The 23,906-nt window shown below is 37.5% G+C and overlaps 1 pseudogene; it reads left to right on the top strand.

Moving 5' to 3' along the window:
- The first annotated feature begins 4,834 nt into the window (after positions 1-4,834).
- Positions 4,835-22,424, top strand: LOC133750897 (nucleophosmin-like; annotated as a pseudogene).
- Positions 22,425-23,906: the final 1,482 nt, after the last annotated feature.

Raw genomic sequence — 23,906 nt, 5'->3', positions numbered from 1 at the left:
ACAAGGGATCTGAAAAGCCATTTCTTACAAGAAGATACACAAATGGCCAACAGGTAAATGATGTTCAACATCATTAATGATCAGGGAAATGCAAATCAAAAACACAATGAGATACCACTTCATACTTGTCAGGATGGCTAGTATCAACAAAAATAATAATAAATGCTGGCAAGGAGGTGAAGAAACTGGAAAATATTTACGTTAGTGGGTTTGCAAAAATGGTACAGTTACTATAAAGGTCTCTCAAAAAATAAAAACAAAAGTACTGTATGATCCAGGAATTCCACTTCTGGATATATATACAAAGGAATTAGATCAGGATCTTGATATCTGCCTTTCCATGTTCCTTTCACCACTATTCACAATAGCCAATATATAGAAGCAACTTAAATGTCCATCAGCGGATGAATGCATAAAGATGAAGCATTATACATATGCAATGAGATATCATTCATTCTTCAAAAAACAGAAATCCTGCAATGTGTGACAACATGGCTTAAGTTTGAGGTCATTATGCTAAGTGAAACAAGCCAGTCAGAGGACAAAATTGTATGCTTGCAATCATATGAGATATCTAAATTACTCTAACTCATAGAATTGGAAAGAATAGTTGTTTCCAGGGACTGGTATCATGGAAAAGGGAAATGTAAAGTTACTATTCCTTCAATATGTATAATGTTTCGTGCAAGATTAATAAATTCTAGAAGTCCACTGTACAACATAGTGCCCATAGTTAATAATACTGTTTTGATATTGTTAATATAGTAGACTTCATGTTAAGTGTTCTTACCACAATAAGAGAAAATAAGAGGAAGAGAAGGGAGGAAAAATAAAAGAATGAGTGAACATATCGCTCACTTACTGCCCTGCACTTTAGGAGAAATGTGCAATATAACTAGGAGATACTTTCCTCACCTTGTAAAATTTATCATCTATTTATAATAATAGCAACTTAGTGCTTCATGGACACTAGGTATCACTCCAAATACAGCAACCCATTTAACCTTCAAAAGAGCTCTGCACATAGAGAGAATGATATTAAAAACATTTATTATCAAGAACACCTTGGGTCCTGACCTGTGAGGACAAATTCTGGACATAATGCTAAGGCAGGTTCCTAGAGGCCCTCTACTGAGCAAACAATCCTCTGCTGTATCACTCAACAGGGCAAAGGTGTAGTAAGGTGATGAGAAGAAGGGGGGAAATGCAAGGGGCTTAGGGCTCTAACTATTTACCAACAAGTCTGGGAGCATTTTGGTATTCTAACAAATGGTAAACAAGTATGCACCAGTTGTATATGAATCCTTACAGATGGTAATATTATTACTTCTGTTTCATAGATAAAGAAGTGAGACCCCAGAGAGATTATCCCAAGCCAGCAATAATTGAGTTAAGGAGGCAATATTTGAACCCAGGCAGTCAGACTCCAGATCCTGTACTCCTAACTACTACGCTTACTACCTCCTATTTACAAAGAAAATAATCAGCTCTACAAATAATAAATGAGGGTCAGTGGTGTGGTGCAGTAGTTACAGCTGTTGCATCCCATATTGAAGCACCTAATATTGAAGTTTCCCTTTGAATCGTGGCTGTTCCACTTCCAATACAGCTTCCTGATAATGAGCCTAGAAAAGCAGTAGAAGCTGGCCCAAGTGCTCAGGTTCTTTACCACCCATGTGCAAGATCTGGATTGAGTTCCTGGATCCTGGCTTCAGCCTGGCCCAGGCTCCCTTATTGCAGCCATTTGTAAAATGGTTAGACATCCTTTCTCTCTCTCTCTCTCTCTCTCTCTCTCTCTCTCTCTCTCTCTCAGCAGCAGCAGCAGCATACCCTGCTCTACCCTCCACCTTCAAATAAATAAGTAAATAAGTCTTTAAAAATTAAGATAATAAAACCAATAAATGGTTATTCAGCAACTAATGTGTGCCAGCAACTAGGCAGGGAAAGATGCAGAGGAATCAAAATAAAAATTAAGCTGAGTATCAGGAAAGGTAATGGTTTTAGCAAGAAGTGTTAAACATCAAAGAAGACTTTAACCTGGAAATGGAGATTTTTTTCTTCACTGAGGCAAGGGTGAAAATGTACTGTTTGCTCATATTATTGGAATAATTGCTCTAATTTTTCATTATGTTGTATCAGAAGACAGTAGTTTGGAAGCAGGAATTTGTAGAGTTTCCAGTAATATCCCCAGGGATACAGTAGAACTAGTTCCAACTGCATGTTGGCCAAATCTTTTTTTCCATCTTGGAAGAAGATGTTTAGGCCTGATTGGTGACAATTGCTAATGGCAGCAGGGGAAAAATGGATTAGTTATGCCAAGAATTCTCCTAAATGTGTGATAGAAAAAAACAAATACAACACTTTTCCCTGTTATTCTTCACTTCTTAATCATTCCCCACAGTGCCATTCTTCCTGGCACTTCCTCATATTGGTTGAGCATAGCCAGGGATTTGTGTTTACGACACTAATAAACAATGTTTGCCTAAAATGGATCAGCATCATCATTTGGAAATATAATGTGATCACTGCTTTCCATTGCTGTATTGGCTTTTGTTTATACTTAAAAATAGCAATTTGAGAACAGAGTCCCTCCCTTGAAACCACTTTAAGGTGATAATAGACTTAAGATGCTAGTGACTGTCTTCTTTTCAATTGAAAGGACAAAAGCTACAAACATGATCATTTTAGTAGTTCCATGACATTTTTAACAGAATAGCATGACAGCCAAAAATTTTAAAAAATACAAGTTTATATTACTATGTGTGTTTCTCGAGTTTACATAGCACAAACATTAAATGAATAATTTCAATATAACAAGCAATTTGATCAACATTTAATAAACCAAGAAGGAAAAAAAAAAAAAAAAGAACTAGAACTCAGTAACTAAATCCCATAACACAAGCTTTCATTTCAAATGATCTCCAGGTGGCTGCTAGCCATTTGCCACATGAAAAAAAAAAAAAAAAAGGCCTGACACTTACTGGAAAACAGACTCCAACTATTTTTTAAAAAAAGGACACTCAGTAGAGAACAGACAATGTCGTACTAAAAAGGCTATGTTATTTTGCCAAAAAAAATTCAATCTGTGTGTAAAATACCTCTTCCCACATCTTTTGATCTCATGTAGCACTTGTCTAAATGGATGGGCTCCCTAAAGGGAAAACCCATTTCAAATATTGAGGAGCTCTAACAAATGCGAAGCACTCAACCTCAGGCTTAAATATCCCAAATGGTCTCTTGCTGGTAACATGAGAACAAAATCAGTGTTTCACTCAGAAAACAGCTTTCCTGGCTTTTATCTTCTGTTCCATTTGTGCATTGATATGAAGATCAGAGTCATCAACTTGAATGTGATTTAGAATCTCGATACAAACAATGAGACATTAAACACTCTCTGGCCCTCTAAAATTTGTATTCAGACTCTTCTTTTTTCAGAGTATAATCACAGTCCCATCAGTATTCTAGGGATTGGTGCATACAGACTGCCTCTGTCAAAATTGTGGCAAGTTAATGCATTTCAATATAGCTTGGTTGTGCAAATTATTGCTTTAGAAGGAGGATGTAACTTGGTATTTTGACATATGCCATTTTATATCGAGCTAAATCTTTTTAAATCCTTTTGGTTCCAACTTAATCACTTGAAGATTTACAAAATGAAATTAACTCTTAAAAAACAAAAGAAAAAACAAGTACAGAAAGAATGATCAAAGTCAAAAGAAAGGAGGCAAAAGCCAGAATCGCCCTCATACAATAGCCAAGAAAGTGGAGCAAAGACTTTAGTTGAAGAACCAAGAATTTAGGATTTTACATCTTGTCTTTTCAAGCAGATAAATAATGCTGCTAGTATTTATTCATTTCCTGAGACTTAACAACATGTATTGCTTTCTTTCATCACTCTCAATTTTTACAAAGAAAATTACTATTTCAAGCTCTTCATAAATCCTGTAACCTCTATGAGCTTAGTTTCCTCATGGGTAAAATGGGAATAACAATGTCTAGCTGGTGGAGTTGGCATGAGGGTGATAAATAATATATGAAAATCACCCAACGGTGCCTGGAACATAATGGAAGCCATCACTATTATTATTACCCAACTGCTATATCTGGACATGTAAATTGGAATAAAACACTGAGGCAGTTTTCAGACTGATTCAAATACAAGAACACATTTTCTTGCAGATTCAAGGTAATAGAGGTAAATGTTAGAACATTTATTTGAATTATTAAAATATATAAATTGTTTCAATTTTCTACTTTACATGTCCGGGTATGGCTTTTGCACATAGCCCTAGACTAATAGACTTTTAAAACATCATCCATTACTGAAAGCCCTCAGCATTAAGTTTTACGAAGCCTAATAGGTAGCTACCATATACTGCAAGACAAGCTCCATTCATTAGTAGAGTTGCTGCCTCAAATATCAAAAGGAAAGTTAGTCCAACATAGAGTTCCAAAAATTATCCCTCATAAAATTTAAATTAGTAACTTAAAATTTGCTTGAATATGGAGTAACAGAACAATGGGCAATTTTCACAAAGTAACTTTTTTCTTAGTCATTACAGTATAATGTTTTAGAGCATCCTAAGAAAATTTACAGGGAAGAAAATAAAATCAGCAAGAAGCTAGTGGCAGAAATGAACTTGCCTACCTAAAACTTTTTCAAACATTATGTTTCACAAGGTGGATTTAGAGAAACGGGGATTTAAGAAAAAAAAGGGATATTAAGAAGAATATTTATACTGGTGTGATTTCACCCTGCATCTCTGTTCTTTGTAGCAGTGGGCATCTCATCTCCACCTGCCTTCTCTCCCACCTAAATTCATTCCTCTGCCTCATGGAAGATTTGATGGACATGGACATGAGCCTCCTGAATTCCCAGAACTATCTTTTTGGTTGTGAACAAAAGGCTGACAAAGATCATCAATTTAAATTGTTCAATGATGAAAATGAGAACCAGTTATCTTTAAGTTGGTCAGTTTAGGCGCTGGTGCAAAGGATGAACTGCACATTGTTAAAGCAGAGACAATGAATTCTGAAGGCCATCCAATTAAAGTAGCACTGACAACATTACAAATGTTTGTACAGCCAATGATTTCCGTGGGGGCTTGGAAATAGCACCACCTGAGGTCTTAAGGTTGAACTGTGGTTGAGGACCTGTGCATATTAGTGGACAGCACTTAGTAGCTGGGAAAGAAGATGCAGGGTCAGAAGATGAAGAGGGGGAGGATGTGAAGCTATGAAGTGTATCTGGAAAACGATCTGCCCTGCAGGTGACAGCAAGGTACCACAGAAAAAGTAAACCTTGCTGCTGAGGAAGATGATCAAGATGACGACGATGGCGATGATGATGATGATGACGATGATGGTTTTGATGATGAGGAAACTAAAGAAAAAGCTTCAGTGAAGAAATCTATACGAGATACCCCAGACAAAAATGCACAGAAATCAAACCAGAATGGGAAAGACTCAAAACCATCAGCACCAAGGTCAAAAGGTCAAGAATCCTTCCTAGAACATCAAAAGGACCTAGTACTGTAGAAGACATTAAAGCAAAACTGCAAGCAAGTATCGAAAATGGGGGTTCTCTTCCCAAAGTAGAAGCCAAATTTATCAATTATGTGAAGAATTGCTTCTGAACAACTGACCAGGAGGCCATTCAAGGTCTTTGGCAGTAGAGGAAGTCTCTTTTTTTCTTTTTTAGATTTATTTATTTTACTTGAAAGTCACAGTTACACACAGAGAGAAGGAGAGGCAGAGAGAGAGAGAGAGAGAGAGAGAGAGAGAGAGAGAGGTCTTCCATCTGCTGGTTCACTCCCCAGATGGCCACAACAGCCAGAGCTGTGCCGATCCAAAGCCAGGAGCCAGGAGCCTCCTCCGGGTCTTCCACGTGGGTGCAGGGGTCCAAGGACTTGGGCCATCTTCTACTGCTTTTCCAGGCCATAGCAGATAGCAGGATCGGAAGTGGAGCAGCCGGGTCTCAAACCGGTGCCCATATGGGATACCGGCACTGCAGGCGGCGGCTTTACCTGCTATGCCACAGTGTCGGCCCCTGTGGGGGAAGTCTCCTTAAGAAAACAGTTTAAACAGTTTGTTAAAATTTTCTGTCTTATTTCATTTCTGTAAAGTTAATATCTGGCTATCCTTTTTATAATGCAGAGTGAGAACTTTCCCTATCATGTTTGATAATTGTTGTCCAGGTTCCATTGCCAAAAATGCCTGTTTAGTTTTTAAATATGGAACTCCACCCTTTGCTTGGTTTTAAGTATGTATGGAATGTTATGATAGGACAGAGTAGTGGCAGTGGTCAGATGTGAAAATAAACTCAGTATTTTAATAAAGTAAAAAAAAAGAAAATATAATTCTTTTAAGTGTGTATATATATGTATGTATATATATACATATATATATATGTATATGTAGTGTGTATATATATATATAATCAAGGTAAGTTGTTTAAAAACTATGTAATACTATGCACACATGAAAGACTATTGCATAAAATTTGGAGTTGAAAAGTATCAACTCTGTAATTGTATCCTAAAAATATCATCAGAGCAGCAGCATGATGTTAGGGAGACTTCAGTGAATCAAGATCAAAGTGTTTTGACATCAGTTCCTAACAGGGCACTACTCAGTCCTGAGAGTCTCATTATTCTCATCTGTACAATGAGAAACTCACACGAAATTAGGTTTTTCTGATCACTGACAGCTGTAACATTCTATAATTCCACTGTAACACCTTTATCGTGGAATTCATCTTTGACCCATGACAAATAATTGTGAAATAAATTTAATTTTAGAAATAATTGTTTTCATTACTGGACTGGGCTGTATTGGCATTCCTTATATTAAGTCACTAGACATAAATAAGTATGGAGCTCAGCTACATAACACTGGGATCAAGAATGAAAGGAAATAGAAAAGCTTTGAGATAAATAAGAACTCAAAGGAAAAGGACAGTATGATTGCAGTGGATCATACAAGAACCACACATGCACATACACACACACACATACACAAACACACAAAGTGTGCATTTATTGTTCAGATGCAAGTCAGGTCAAAAAAGTCAGTAAGACAGAAGTAGAAACATATTGGACAGGTAGATCACACTAAGATATTACTTTGTTAAGAAAGCTCTTTAAAATCACTAAGTGAAAGTTTATGTAACAAAAGAGCAAAGTTGACTTTTCGCTATTGAATGAGTTTGAGGACAAGTAGGCAAAGGCTGAACAGGCTACACATCACTGCTCAATGAGTGATCTAATTTCTTTTTTTTTCTTTCTTTTTTTTTTTTTTTTTTTTTTGACAGGCAGAGTGGACAGTGAGAGAGAGAGACAGAGAGAAAGGTCTTCCTTTTTGCCATTGGTTCACCCTCCAATGGCCGCCGCGGTAGGCGCGCTGCAGCCGGCGCACTGCGCTGATCCGATGGCAGGAGCCAGGTGCTTCTCCTGGTCTCCCATGGGGTGCAGGGCCCAAGCACTTGGGCCATCCTCCACTGCACTCCCTGGCCACAGCAGAGAGCTGGCCTGGAAGAGGGGCAACCGGGGCAGGATCGGTGCCCAGACCGGGACTAGAACCCGGTGTGCAAGGCGGAGGATTAGCCTAGAGAGCCGCGGCGCCGGCCGAGTGATCTAATTTCTGGTAAAGATTTTTTTGAAACTAGCAGCCTATGAAAGATCAGTTACTGAAGAAAGTCTATTCAAACTGATTCAAATGACAAAATAGTAAAGCTATGGTTTATCATGTAATTTACTTCAAATGTGTACCCTTAAGATTTTCATTCATTGTAATACCTGACTGTGTTAGTTGTCCTTCCATTGCTATAACAAAATATCCATGTTTGGGTACATTATAAATGAAAGAGGTTTGTCTATTACCGTTTGGGAGGTTCAAGATCATAGAGTCAGTATCTTCTGGCTCCAATGAGGGCCTTCTGGCCACATCACAACACAGCAGATGGCATGATGCCAGGTGTGCATTATGGAGGGAGAGGTGCCAGGGCAAGATAGGAAGCCAGAGACTAAGAGTGGCCAGTCTTACCCTTTTTCCTGACAACTAGCTCTCAGAGGAACTAACTGGGGTTTGTAAGAACCACATTAATCCCTTCCAGGGGCATCACCCTCCATGATCTAATCATTTCCACCTAACCTCTCAGAAGCTCTACACCCCTCACATCACCATACTGGGGACCAAATTCCCAACACATCCTTGGAGTACACACTCAAACAGTATCCAAAATGTAACACTTGCCTAAGTTATTTATGTGGGTACTTCAAAAGACTCATAAAAAATGGTTTAAAAGATGTTTGTATTTTGTGCAAAAATATTTGAAATCCATGCATATTTTTTATCACAATATGCATTTTCCTGGAACTTTAAGACCTTTTGTATGTACATATTTCAATTATTTCTGGCACCAAAATAAGTATATCTTGTAAGTCCATTTCCATGAATGTTTTGAAATGCTCTTGTGTTTCAGTGAAACAGAAAAAAATGAAATGTCCTATTTCAATTAAGAATGATTCAGTAATCCATGAACTCAAGCCTTACACATTTTGTAAAGATCATAGATGTTTTGGTTATTTATTGCTGTATAAAAAAAATGCCCCAAAGTTTGGCTGCTTGAAACAATCAATATTTATTAGTTCATGATTTCTATGGGTTAGGAATTCATGAGTAGCTTAGGTGAGTGGTCTGCCTGAAGAATCTAAGGAGGTTGTAGTCAAAAATTAAGTCAGGACTGCAGTCTCACCTGAACCCTGATTAGGGAAGAATGTACTTTCAAACTATCTCATGTGGTTGTAGCAGGCTTCAGTTCCTTGCTGATTATTGATCACATGGCTCTGTTTCCTTCACAGGTGCTTCCATGTAGCTGACTTAGTATTTACAATATGTCAGCTGGGTTCTACAAGATTGAAGACTTTGAAGATGGAGGGTAGGGTAAACACACACGAACCCACTACAGAAGCTATGGTATTTTATCCTAATCTTAGAAATGACTTACCCTTGGGCCAGCACTATGGTATAGAGAGTAAAGCCAATGCTTGTGATACCAGCATCCCATAGGGACACTGGTTCAAGTCCTGGCTGCTCCACTTCTGATCCAGCTTTCAAGTGCTTGAGCCACTGCACCCTCATGGGAGACCTGGAAGAAGCTCCTGGCTCCTGGTTTCAATGGGCCCAGCTCCAGCCATTGTGGTCACTTGGGGAGTGAACCAGCATATGGAAGACTCTCCCCTCCCCCCCGTTCGTAACTCTGCCTCTTAATTAAATAAACAAATCTTTTAAAAAGAGGGAAAAAATAGAAATGACTTACTCTTAGTTCTGCCATACATTATCAGTCACACAAACCAAACCTGGTACACTGTGGAAGGGATTGAAGCAAGGATAAGAATACAGATGGGGCTGTGGTGGAAACTATGTAGTAGCATAGCCACAGAATTTGATAGAATGATTTTTCATACAACAGTAACATCTTCTGCCTAAGATAATTATTATGCAATATGGTTTATGCTTAGATATATTCTGCAAAGATAGTATCCTGGAAATTTGTATGTAAATAGACATTTATCAATGTCTGTTTTTCTAAATCTGTTCTCCTTTCCCTATTATGAATTCTTCAGAGGTAGACACTACTTACTTATGCTTACATTTCTAGCAGTGGCTGAGATATAAGTGCTTTGCAAAGACTTTTTAGTGAACTCAATTTATTTTCTATTTTAATTCCCAAAGAAGTTTACTTATGTATCTTTTAAAATAAAGAAACAATTTACAAAAAAAATAAATTCACAGAGCTTAAGTGCTTATTTCAAGGTGCTTTGATAACTGTAAACACCTAGGTCATCCCAAACAAGATCAAACACTTCCTTCACCTTTGAAAATTCCCATTTGTCCCATTCCAGTCACTTTTCTCTCAACCCTTAACCTTCAAGAAACCATTTTCTGATTTCTACCACTATACTTAGTTTTACTTGGTCTTCAACCTTATATAAATGAAATAATTTTATGCCAATACTATGTGCTTGTGTGTCTGATAGTTTTTGCTTAATATAATATAATGTTTTTGAAAAACAGGTGGTTGCTACATGTGTCAGGAGTTCATTCCTTTTCCGTGCTGTGTGATATTCTAATGTGTGAACATGCCTCAACTTTTTCTCCTTTTGCAGGACATTTAGATTGCATGCATTTAGGCTATTATGAATAAACTTGGTGTAAGTGTTATTTTTCCCAGAAACCTTTTATTTAAGTTATAAAAATTTCATGCATTTCATAAATACAACTTTAGGTGTAAATATTTTTTTACAAATTTTTAATGGCTATGGATTCCATTTCTCTTAGGTAAGCACCTAAGAGTGGAATTGCTGGATAGCACTACTTCTAGTCAGAAGCTTTAAATACCTTTCCAGTCTGTTTAGGAACTAATTATTTTCTTATTTTTATTATTATTTTAATTATACATGTTTATGGAATAGAGTTGGACAATTTGATACATGTATTCAATGTATGATGATCAAATGAGATTAGCATTTCTATCTCCTTAAAAATCTTTTAAAAATCTAACTTTTATAAGAATATAGACGTACATCTCTTTACCAAACAGAATGGAGAACAGGCAAAGATGAATCAACCAGCTTTCATGCCAGATTTCTAGGAATACCAAGAAGGGCAACATCCCTCTGAGTAACATTTGTAGGTAAGGTTGGGGAATGAATTTTGTTCCCTTGCAGAGAGATAGTTTGGCAACATGAAAACGCTAGGAGATGTGCAAGAGCAATTCACTGAAAGAAAGCAAAGAGAGGATAGACTATGGCAGCATAATCAGAAATGGGGCTACCTGCATACTTCATGGAAATTAGAGACAAGTCAACAGACTACCCCTCAAATCCAACTTGCGTACCCACATGGTTCTTAAAGTTCTGCAATCTGTACACATTGCCTATTTATTTAATAAATACCTAATACCTGGGTTCTACAGCACAATCAGCTGCCTATAGTTCACAGCAACTTATTATATTTTTATAAATGACTAAAAAGTGGAGATTAAACCTTTCCAACATGAAGAAATGATAAATATTTAAGAATTAAAAGTGGTCATCCTGATTTAATCATTACACATGTTATACATGTATTCAGTTGTCACATTGTGTCCTATCAACATGTGTAATTATTTTGCCCCCATTTTTAGAATTCATAAAAATGCAAACCAAATATATATTTTAAAAATAAATATTTATTGAACATTTATTATTTATTAGGAACTGTTCCAGAAACTATAGAAAACAAAACCAGACAAAAACAACTCACTCTTGTGCAACCATATATATATTCCCATATGTGTGTGTCTGTCTTATCAAAATATCTATTTGTTTTGTATTCTGTGTTTCTCCTAATGGATTAAAATGTTATATACCAAAACATATTAGAATATTGGATGTATTGCCTGTCACAGCATCCTTCACATAATACATGCTCATTACACATTTGTTAAATGGATGAATGAATAAATATCTCAATGATTGAATAAAACAATTATTATGTAAAAAGGTCATTAGGTAAGTATGTAACTTAGGGCTTCCTATGATACATCTCAGTATTATATTCATTCATTCTGTACCAAGTCCTTCAATTTTTTAAGAATTTTTCCATTTATTTGTGTTTGATTTAAAATACAGAGATAGACAGAAAAAGATTTTCCATCTACTGTTTCATTCCCTGAATTCTGGCAACAACTAGGACTGGGCCAGGCCAAAACCAGAAATCTGGAATTCAATCTGTCTTCCATACGGGCGGCAGGGACCCAACTACTTACACCATCACTTGCTGTCTTCCAGAGTATGTGTGTGTATGTGTGTCTGTGTGTGCACTAGTAGGAAGCTGGAAGGGGAAGCAGAGCTGGGACTTACGTAGGCATTCCACCAATTGGAATGCTCCATATCCTATCCCCCAACTCTATTTTGGAAGTATATGGACTATACTATAAGTCTGCCACATAGTGCACAGTTTTGATGTCAGTTAAATATGAAGCTCATTTTTCTAAGAATGAAAATAGATGAAAAATTCAATAGTTTTCTCAGGATGAAAATAAAAATATAGTTCAACTTAATGTCAGACATTCATCAGTAGATTAGTAACCACCAAATTGAATTACTCAATACTTAATTTTTGGTTAAATATTTACCACAAATGTATTTTTAAATATAAGTGGAAAATAGGATTTACAAATTCCACCTGATTAAAAAAATCAGATCTGAAAATCATTCATCTAAGGAAGCTGCAGGTCTTGCTAGGCCATATTGCTTTCCGAGTGAATGGGGTGTAAAAAACAGAAGAAATACCTTCAGTCAGGAAGATATCACATCAGGAAACTATCACAAGTGACCACTGTTACATGGTAAATCCTCAGGGCTGAATTGAGCTGGTTATATATAATTTTATTTCACTTTTTCTGATAATGAAATAATACTTTTTGACTGTAGAAAAGTAGCTATATAGAATTACAAAGAAAAAAATTAAGTAGACATGACCACTGATTGATATAAGTGAATTTATTTCTTATCTATTTTAGCACATTATATATAATAATTCTACACTGCTTTTCATCTAAGGCTGTAAGCTAAGCTTCTCTCCTTGTTTATTACAAATACTTCATTGTGCATTGGTCTAGTGGTGACATAATATTTCACCTCTTTCCCCATTTTGACTATTGACATTGTTTTCATTTTTCTTTATTTTAAGCTATTGTTAGATGAAATGTTTCCAGAATTTGGGGGTTGCTTGATCCTGTTTGTTTTAGGAGGTAGGGTAGAAAATTCAGACTTTTTACTTAGCATTTATCCTGAGGAGTGAATTTAAATGGCAAGAATAGCCTAATGTGCTGGCATATATTGACAAGTACTATGAAACCTAATAAATCTGATGCATAGAAAGATAACCACTCTCTATTCCATGTACATAAAATTACCCAAAAACCAGTTTTACCTAGTGAACCAGAGTTTTCTAATGCCAAGATTTGATATAGATTTAGGATTTATATTTTCAACTGCTAATACAAAATCTGGCCCCACTTACTTCGGTAATAGTTCTTTAGATATGTCAACGTTCTCTAAAAGGCTATTGTTTTTGGCATTCTTAGAGAATACTGTATTTTTTAAAACTTATTTCACTAAATTCAAAAGCTTTTCAATGGGCAATAGATAAATGCTGAAACTGAATATTTCATCTTATTAATTTTATTTGTTTCCACTCAAATGAAAATATCCTTTTTCTAAATCTAAACGAATCTAACCCAAATCTAATTTATTAATAGATGTTTATGCATCTCTCTGTGCAGAACACAAAACTACAAATCTGTCCCTATAGACTTGAAAATGTATCTACTAACCACTCTTTCATCCTCTTCACCTATCCAAAACTTTAAATAGGAGAGGCCATGAAGACAGGTCAGTAGGTGTGAAGAAGAAAAACTAACAACAAAATAAGACAGATGAGCACAGAGACATGAATGCATGTAGACCAAAATCTCAAGACATTTTTTCAGTCTAATTCCAATATATTAAGGTAATGAAAAATACTTTTTGGGTCATATGTCCCAGTGATTCATAACAGATTTAATGAATGTGTTTTAAAGAATTCTCATGAACTGCAGTGGTCTCATTCAGAGCTTGTAACAAACAAAGAACTATAAGGCTCAGAATTAAACCCAAAGGCACTTATTAATGAATTTCTAGAACTGAAATGAAATGCTGATATACACAAACATAATGGCAGGTAAATTTACAACAAATTATTGCCTAGTCATGGATGAGTAATAATGAGACAGCTAAGGAAATTAGAAGCTAAAACACTGTCATGTGATGGAGCAGGTATGAAAGATAGTTGTACATACATGTTTCTAAGCAGCTCTTTTCATTCAAGTGCCAAATGGATCTTTTGACAAGAAATCATTCCTGATTCCAGTGTATTAAAGGCAGAAGTACAGAGCAAAAATGAATACAGTTATATCTGCTTCTGTCTTGCTGTACAGTCTGTACAAACTTCAGTTGCATTTTTTAAAATTTAATTCAACAGACATAACTGAGCACCATTTCTGAGCTAAGCATACTGCAGGGTACTCAGGGTGTGAAGATGCTAATACGTAATTTCTTCCCTCTAGACATTTATTATCTGGCACTCTTTTAAGACATAAAATTAAAAGCAGCACTATCACTAATTGAGTAGACATACATACTTCAGTAAATGTCCATTTTATATTTTTGCACAAATAATTCAAGTCCATTCATACATACACTTCATGAAACATCCACAGAATTCCTCTGTGGTGGGTATTATCTTTATTCCCATTCAGCAGATGAACAAACCCAGGCTCAGAGTCATGTGCCAAGTACTAACAAGGGCCATGATTCTCAGCAAAGCTCACCAAAGCTCTGTTATCACAGCAGACCACAGTGTCTGAGATTCAGATAGTTACCTCAGCTGAGAAGCCACTCTTCTGACATGGGAACTATAAGACAACATAATGAAAATCAGAATTAAATACTTGTTTACTGGGAATGACGAAATGGTCATATTTTGATATACAGTTTCATGCCCATAAAGTACCTCTCCATTTTCAACTATCAGCTGAATTGTCCCCTTCTTTCCTGAATCATTTTCTTTACTTATTGCTATATTGCCCCCATTCCCTTTACAAAGAAAGTTGTTTCCTTTTAATTACTTTCAACATTATATCCCCTTGGCTTTGACTCTAAGCACTCCAATTCACCTGTTCTTATTAAGAAACAAAGATTACTCCTTATCTCCCTACCTTAATGCCTCTTAGCTACATTTAAACAGGATGTTCCCACCTCTCTTTACCTACATTCCTTGATGTCCTTTCACAGAGCTTCTCCCAGCTCCTTATATCCTAATTTCCCTTTCCATTTCCTTTGATGGCCTCACCACTAAATGAGTGAATCAAAATATGTTTCTTGATTCTCACAAATTTTTCCCCTAAAATAAATTTCTCCCCTTGAGTTTCTCATTTGGGAAAATTATGCCATAATATTATGCAGTTACTAGCTTTAAGAGTCTTTCTTTGGGACCATTTTTGTGGCAGCCATTAAGCCACCAGTTGCAATGCCTGGGTATGTATAGGTATCGAAGTGCCTATTTGAGTGGCAGTTAGTCCACTTCTGATCCAGTTTTCCTGCAAATATGCCTGGAAAGAATGTGGAAGATGGTCCAAGTACCTGGGTCACTGCCACCACATGAAACACCAGGAAGGAGTTCCTGGCCTGGCCCAGATCTGGACGTTGTGGCCATTTGGAGAAGGAACCAATGGATGAAAGATTCTCTCTCTCTCTCTCTCTCTCTCTCTCTCTCTCTCTGCCTCTCCCCCTCCTCATGTCCCTCCTTCCCTCTCTCTTCTGCTATTGGTACCTTCCTGTACTTCTGGTCTCAGATCAGACATCACCTCATAACATTTCATCTCAAATAGTATTTAGCACCTATCACAATTATTTTGATTACTATTTTTGCACTGTATTATCTAACTTTTCCAACTAGAACGCTTCTTGCACAACATAGAATCTGCCTGAACCAGAGAAAGCATTCTGTTAACATTTGTTCATCGACTGGATGATTGAATATAAATTCCAATTGTTTTCATTCAACACAATTTATTAAACACCCACTTTGTGCCAGACATTGGCACAATTTTCAAATTCTGACTGGCCTGTAGGATGCAAGCTAAATATCCTCTTTTATTTAGAATTAGAGAAATACAAAATTGTAGAGTTAAAAGGACTTTAGAAATGAAATTTGTCCAACCTCCAAATTAAATTGAAGCTAAAAGGTATTGAACAGTATGTCCAAATCACATAGCTTAACAAGAGTGAAGTAAAAACACTTATTCCAGCTGAAGACAACTCATTCCACATTCATTGCCTCTTACGTGATGGAAACATCATAATGAGAATACGAGGGACAAAATGCTGCAGGCTCTAGAATACTGTTGTGAATTTACAGAACATTCGCATAGTATGAAAAATAATGCCATTGTTAAATACAAAGTACAAAGCTTTACATATTTTAAGTAAAACTAATATAAATCACATTGTAGAAGATGCAAAACTCTACCTCCATCCCTTTAGACTCTAGAATGGATCTGGAAATGAAGTTGACATAGGTTAGATTAACAGAAAAAATAATAAATATACATTTATTTAATACAAGTTTTGTGTGACTGGATACATCATAAGGAAATGAAGATCCAAACAACCAGACTCAATCACTCATGTAATTAATTGGAGAAAGAATAGTTAAGTTTTATAAAGGTGATAAGAGAAAGGGACTTAGGCTAGGATAGTTAATGGGTAGAGAAGTAAGTAGGAAGCAGAGGGTTGGCTTACCAAACCTAGTTCCTACAGATTTTCCTAGCTTCAACTTTCTATCCTTAATGGCAAGAACATTATTTTCCTTTTGTTACAGAGAAGACATTTTTACCTGGGAATTTCGTCTGCTTTTAAGAAACAAAATGAATATCAGAGTGATATTCTTGCAACTGCTGAATTCTTAAGTGTCTTAAAGTTAAAATAATCAGTATGTCAGGGCAGTTTGTGGAATAGCATATTTTAACTTCTTCACAACATTTTTTTACAAATCTTTGCTGTAAATTCCCGAATGGATACTTGAAGAGTGATGTGATGCTCAGGTTTTCAACTAGACCACCTGAGTTGGTGATCCTCAAAGACAAAACTTTGAATAGCTCAACATATCATGCTTATAAAGTACAAGAATGACTACCATTATGTCCTTTCTACCCCAAGACTTCAATATATAGACATAGGATTTTTAAAAGTATATACACATCAGGCCAGCGCCGTGGCTCACTAGGCTAATCCTCCGCCTTGCGGTGCCGACACACCGGGTTCTAGTCCCGGTCGGGGCGCCGGATTCTGTCCCAGTTGCCCCTCTTCCAGGCCAGCTCTCTGCTGTGGCCCAGGAGGGCAGTGGAGGACGGCCCAAGTGCTTGGGCCCTGCACCCCATGGGAGACCAGGATAAGCACCTGGCTCCTGTCATTGGATCAGCGCGGTGCGCCAGCCGCAGAGCACTAGGCCACGGCGGCCATTGGAGGGTGAACCAATGGCAAAAGGAAGACCTTTCTCTCTGTCTCTCTCTCTCACTGTCCACTCTGCCTGTCAAAAAATTTTTTTTAAAGTATATATACATAAAAAAAAGAAAAGAAATTGAGGGTAGGGGGTGGCTGTGTGGTGCAATGGGTTAACACCCTGGCCTGTAAGTGCCCACATCCCATATGGGTACTGGTTCAAGACCCAGCTGCTCCATTTCCGATCCAGCTCTCTACTATGGCCTGGGAAAGAAGTAGAAGATGGCCCAAGTCCTTGGGCCCCTGCACCCACGTGGGAGACCCGGAGGAGGCTCCTGGCTCCTGGCTTCAGATCAGCACAGCTCCGGCCTTTGTGGCCAACTGGGGAGTGAACCATTGGATGGAAGACCTCTCTCCCTCTTCTCTCTGCCTCTCCCCGTCTGTGTAACTCTGACTTTGAAATAAATAAATACATCTTTAAAAAAAAAAGAAATTGATGCTGGAAGAGTAGAAAATAGAGACTAGATTCCAAGAACATCAAACGTGAGGAGTGTGCATAGGTACAGAACAGAGGAGAGGACAGTGGTAGCACAAGCCTGAAGCACTTGGGGAGAGTAGCACAGATGAGGGGATACCACATCCTGGTCAAGTTCCGAGAGGCTTACCATTCAGAAGTGCCAAGAAGTTAAGAAGACAGCAGTCAGCATAGAGGCTGACATCTGGAAGGTAATTGGAAAGTTTGTCCATTCTAAGAAGTTGACTTGACACCTAATAGTCAAAACTTACTAGCTAAATTTCTTCTCCCAGGCAGTGAATCAACAGGTTCCTCTGGAATAAAAGAAAAAGAAAGAAATGGCCCAGAAACATCTTGGCACATGGAGAATCACACAGTGGAATAGCTAGATCCCCATTTAGTCCTCTAAAATGACACCACCACTGGAAGATCCCTGAAGTGGACTAGTGCCATTTTTTTCATTGTTTTGCTTGTCAATATGAAGAAACAAAAGTTTTAAGGAAACTCTGAAGTACAGCAGAATAAGGAGTGGAGTAGACAGGGTAAAAGAAACAATTCATGGAACAGAAAAAAAAATAAATAAATATGTAGTCTTAAAAAATACTAATTGAGGGCCGGCGCTGTGGCTTAACAGGCTAATCCTCCGCCTTGCAGTGCCAGCACACCGGGTTCTAGTCCCGGTTGGGGCGTCGGATTCTATCCTGGTTGCCCCTCTTCCAGGCCAGCTCTCTGCTATGGCCCGGGAAGGCAGTGGAGGATGACCCAAGTCCTTGGGCCCTGCACCCGCATGGGAGACCAGGAAAAGCACCTGGATCCTGGCTTCGGATCAGTGCGATGCACTGGCCGCAACAGCCATTGGAGGGTGAACCAACAGCAAAAAGGAAGACCTTTCTCTCTGTCTCTCTCTCTCACTATCCACTCTGCCTGTCAAAAGAAAAAAAAATACTGCAAAAAAAAAAATACTAATTGAGGCCAGTGTTGTGTACAGCCTGTAAAGCAGCCACCTGCAATGCCAGCATCCTATATGGGCTCCAGTTTGTGTCCAGGCTGCTTTCCTTTCAATCCAGCTCCCAGTTAATGGCCTGGGAAAAACAGTAAAAGATGGTCCAAGTGCTTGTGCTCCCGTCACCCACATGGGAGACCCAGATGAAGCTCTTGACTCCTGGCTTCAGCCTGACCCAGTGTTGGCCAGTGCAGCCACACGGGGAGTGAAGCAGTGAATGGAATATTTCTCTCTCATTCTCTCTTCTCTCTGACTGTCAAAATAAACAACTCTTAAAAAAACACTAATATATTTGGACAAATAAAACCATCGCAACTACAAATAACATAGGAAAGTATACAATTTCTTATACATAAAAATATGCAACACCCCAATTATATCAAAAAAGGCAACAAAATGTTGTTGAATCAAACAATAAGAAAAGGAGTCAATATGATGGCTTTTTGTTAAAAGACATAGATGATTAATCCAGGAAACTTAATATCTGATTAAGAAGACTTTGAAGGAGAAAATGATTCAAAAGAAAAAGAGCAAATGAAGTTATTACAGAAACAATATTTACAACCAAAAGATCTATCAAGGGCCTTGCAAAAATGAATGAAAACCTATGCAAATTTAAGTGAAATATTAGAACACTAAGTATAAAGAGAAGATTTTAAAGGAATCCAAAGGAAAAACAGACCATCACTACAGAAACAGTAAGAAAATTACAGTAGTGTTTTCAATAGCAACAATGAATGCTGGAAAGATGTTGCTTTGAAGCAGTGCCTTCAAAGTTATAAAGAAAAATGATTTGTAGCCTAGACCTCTACACCTATCCTGACTGTTGATTACATAAAAGAATCGAAAGAAGACATTTTCAAACTCAAAAAATGTACTTCCCAACCACCTCTTCACAGAAGTTACTTAAAATGTGACGTTTGAAAAAGGTGGAAATAAACCAAGAAAGACAAAAGCAAGGAAATACTGGCTCTAAGCCAGAAAAAAATAGAGAAAAAACTATACATCAGTTATGCAGCCTGTATGAAGTTCATTGATGTGGATTGTAAAAGGGCAGAAAAAATTCTAGGATCATGAACAAAAAATGTGTCTAAGATGAAATATCAGACATAATGAGGACTTGAATCTATGGTTAAAAAAAGAAAAGCTGTAAGGAAATAAAGTTAATTGTGAAATTCAGGAAAAAAGCAAGACATACTCAGGAAAATAAATACAATAATATATCACTTTTCAGTAAAAATATTTAAATAATCATAGCAATATATTTATCCTATTTATCACTTTGGTTAAAAGTTGCAGTATATCATATGAATGAAATAGAGGGAATAGGTAGTGCTAGCCTAACAGGGAATTACTAAACACCAGATTGGTAAAGAAAGAAAAGTTTTCATTAGCACATTAATAAAAGATATGGGAGTAATTAACAGAACAGTAAGTGAAAGAGTAAACAGTGTTGTCTCTGGATAGTGGATCTAAAAGAAGAGAGTGAATGATCATAGCCAGTCACTTTTCACTATTAACTCCTTATACACTGTATTGTCTATGTGGGTAACATTTTTATACAAAAACTATTTTCCAAAAAAATGTAATTATTTGAAACTTTCACATAAACATATAAAAATAAAAGGGATTATTTTCCTGCCCTGCTCTTTCTCACTTTACTCTGGATTGCCACCTCGAGAGTCACTCACTGAACTCTCAGTTTACAATGTTAGCCCCCATTTTAGGAGCATGGAACCCCTAAATCAGGTCAATGATTTGTTCAATGTCATGAAGCCAACAACAAGATGAAAACAGAGCATCAATCACACAAGTATTATTCAGTGACCAAAGAATAGAGAAGTGGAATCCTAGCTCACAAATCAGCTCCTCAATGTGCTGGGGGATAAAGAGTCATGGATGTAGGGCATAGATATGAGGGAAAGAATACGCTCATCAGTGGGACAAGTAATTGTGGATTTTCCTGGAAGGGAGCAGTGTAATCCTCAGAATCAGAGAGCTGCATTCTTTTTATCCTTCTATGGTCTCTTCCATTGGTTGTCATAACAATTGGCAACTATCATGGCACCAGAGAAATGATTTTTAGCACAATTCTAATGAGGCTTTTTTTTTTTTTTTTTGGACAGGCATAGTTAGACAGTAAGATAGAGAGACAGAGAGAAAGGTCTTCCTTTTTCCATGGGTTCACCCCCCAAGTGGCCACTACGGCCAACACGTTTCTAATGAGGCTTTAAGTCTGCTTGAGGTCATGGGGCAGCCATCTTGGATCTCCCCAGTTTAAACCAGTTCACCTCGGGAGGAATTTCGGCCCTGAAGCCATCCAGTTCCTCAGATGAAAATAAGGCTAGAGTGGAAGTAAAAACTTAATTTAGATTATTAGTGCCCTGGATAACAATATGGCTCCAGTGGAGTCAACTTCATTTTCTTTGACACTCTTTTGCTAGCTTTGACAAGTTTAAAAAATGTATTTTTAAAATAATAACAATAAAAATATTAAAGGAAAAGACTTTATGTGACATGAGAACTGAGACAGCTAAGGATAAAGCTATTTGACTAGCCAGCACCGTGGCTCATTTGGCTAATCCTCCGCCTGTGGTGCCGGCACACCGGGTTCTAGTCCCGGTCGGGGCGCCGGATTCTGTCCTGGTTGCTCCTCTTCCTGTCCAGCTCTCTGCTGTGGCTCGGGAAGGCAGTGGAGGATGGCCCAACTGCTTGGGCCCTGCACCTGCATGGGAGACCAGGAGGAAGCACCTGGCTCCTGGCTTCGGATCGGCGCAGCACCAGCCAGCCATGGCGGCCATTTGGAGGGTAAACCAACAGAAAAAGGAAGACCTTTCTCTCTCTCTCTCTCTCTCTCTCACTGTCTAACTCTGCCTGTCAAAAAAAAAAAAAAAAAAGCTATTTGATCTAGAGTGCAGGTTGAAGATATCAGAAACCACATTCCTCAAAAGAGCAATTGGATTAAGTGACAAAAAAGTAATGATAACCAATGACAATAGTGTATTTTGCCTGAACCCTGTAATTCTGGGAAAGAGTAATATTTCAAAAATATCCCCTTCATTTTTTTTTTCATTCTAGAAATGTGTTACTGCAGAGAAACCTCCCTCCCTATACCTCTTAGGTAAGACTTAGATAACCACTCCTGTCTACCTGTAAGAAGTACAGACATAGAACCTGCAAATTACTATTTTTAGTTCTACAAATGAAAAGCAGTTGACTGTTTTTCCCCATATGTAAAGTTTCTCTCTTTCCTGCAGGCCCTTAACTTTTGACGCACACTCAGCCTGAGCAACATAGAGCATCTCCTTAATGCTCCATCCTGAAAGCATGCTAACTTCAAATTTGAAACTTTTTCTGGTCTCACTGATGCCATTTCACCACACATACTTCTTTCTGGCCTTGTTTATTCTTCCCCCTAAAAGCCAAGAATTTTTTGGACCAACTTTTGAGATTCATATAGATCTCATGGCCCAAGCATTGTCACTATTATTATAGTCTCACTTCCTCTACTGCAAAATCTCTTTCCCCACTTGCACTAAAGTCTCTCCTTAGGTAACTTTGAATTTGTTTTTTTATTACAGAACAATTAATAGTTCAGCGTCTAAAGGTAGACTCTGGATTCAGAGAAGCTAAGAAAAAAAATGAGAAAGAAGTGCCAGAAAGAAGGCAGAATTCCTCAGAGGAACCCAAACTAACACACAGGAACGACAGGGAAGCTTGCAAAGCCATCAAGATTTCAGACTTATGTCAGAAAAAGCATATCGAGCTTCCAAACAGAACGAACAAAAACCTTCTTGGACTCCTTGATACAATGTAAGGCTAGAGATAATGGCCTAAGCCAGGATGGGGAAGAAAGAGGGAAGGGGCAGTGGTTAAAAGAAGTGTACTGTCAGGGCCTAGTGGAGAGACCTGCAGTCTACAGATGAGTGATGACAGGTAGATCTGGAAGGTATTGTGCTGAATGTTAAAGCAACACCATCAAAAATGCCAAAAGCAGAACTGTCAACCATTGGAATCAAAGCAACTGTCAATCCTCTGCTTCCAGGCATGTATCACAATGGCAACCTTAATGAGAGTCTTGGAGTGGAATGTGAGCTTGTACAGAAGTCCTAAAGAACACCTTTTAGGCTGAATCCTTCTAATCTTGTTTCTCAGTAAAAGTGGTAAGCCTTAGGCACATAAAACTAAACTTTTCCTATTGCTCATTGAATATTGTTAGGGCAACTCTGCAGAGAATGTCTGATCTTTTGCCCTAAGGCATGAATTCAAGAAAGAAAGAAGAAGTTGGGGCCTATCTTTTAACAACTTGCATTTGTAATAATCAAAGTAAACACATGATTACCATTATCATTATCCTCCTTAGTATTAAGAACATTACAGCAGAACTTTTGTTTTCAGATTTGCTGAATTAGCCTAAAGCATAATTCTAAGCTAGTAAGCAAAGAGGAATGCTATTCTTGATATTATGCAGAAGCAGGGTGCTTGGATTTCCTGACAGCCAATAATTCAAACAAAATGCATCCATTTCATATTCTTAGGTCCTTTATGTCATTTTATGCCTTTAGTAGTATAAATGATGCTTTAAAATAAACATTTTTTCATTACAGATTTACATTTTTTAAAAATTAGAAACAACAGATTTGGATTTCGTTTTGGTTTTCAAAAAGATGGTAGGACATACATCAGTACAGCAGATACAGATAAATCCCCATGGCTGGACACCTGGAATCTAATCAAGTAAGATATACACACAGAGATGAATTCCAAAAGGAGATATTGAGCCATTCACAGTGGCTCCTTCCACAAAGCAGAATTAGGAGACGGTGCCTTTTTTTGTTTTAAATACTTAAGTATTCTTTTCCTAAAGCAATCAATGTGTACCATTTTTACAAATCAAAATCATCAATTTTTATTACAAAATGACTATGAACAAATGGTCTCTGAGTGAGTGTGCAGTTTGTTTACAACATGGAAATGCTTTTATAGAGCACATGAAATGTGAAGCCCTGCTTTATAATTTTCAGAAGAGCAGTGCCACCAAAACAGTGAAAATACTTAAAAAATTTGGGAAAACCAGAAATTCCAGAATGAAAATACACCTGTTGAACGATGGCTCAGCCTGTAGAAATAAAACCACTAGCCATCTCAATTCAAAAGCGATCTGCATCAGAATTTTCTACCATGTTTAAAAAACTGCTGCTCTTCTTTTATTTAGTCTTATTTCATTATTGATCGCTCCTGTGCATGCTTCATTTCCTCCTCAAACTTCTCTTACAAAACACAGTTTCAAAGATTAAAG

This window comes from Lepus europaeus, chromosome 2 (assembly GCF_033115175.1).
Source record: "Lepus europaeus isolate LE1 chromosome 2, mLepTim1.pri, whole genome shotgun sequence".
NCBI classification, from domain to species: domain Eukaryota; kingdom Metazoa; phylum Chordata; class Mammalia; order Lagomorpha; family Leporidae; genus Lepus; species Lepus europaeus.
This window is presented reverse-complemented; position numbering and strand designations above follow the sequence as displayed.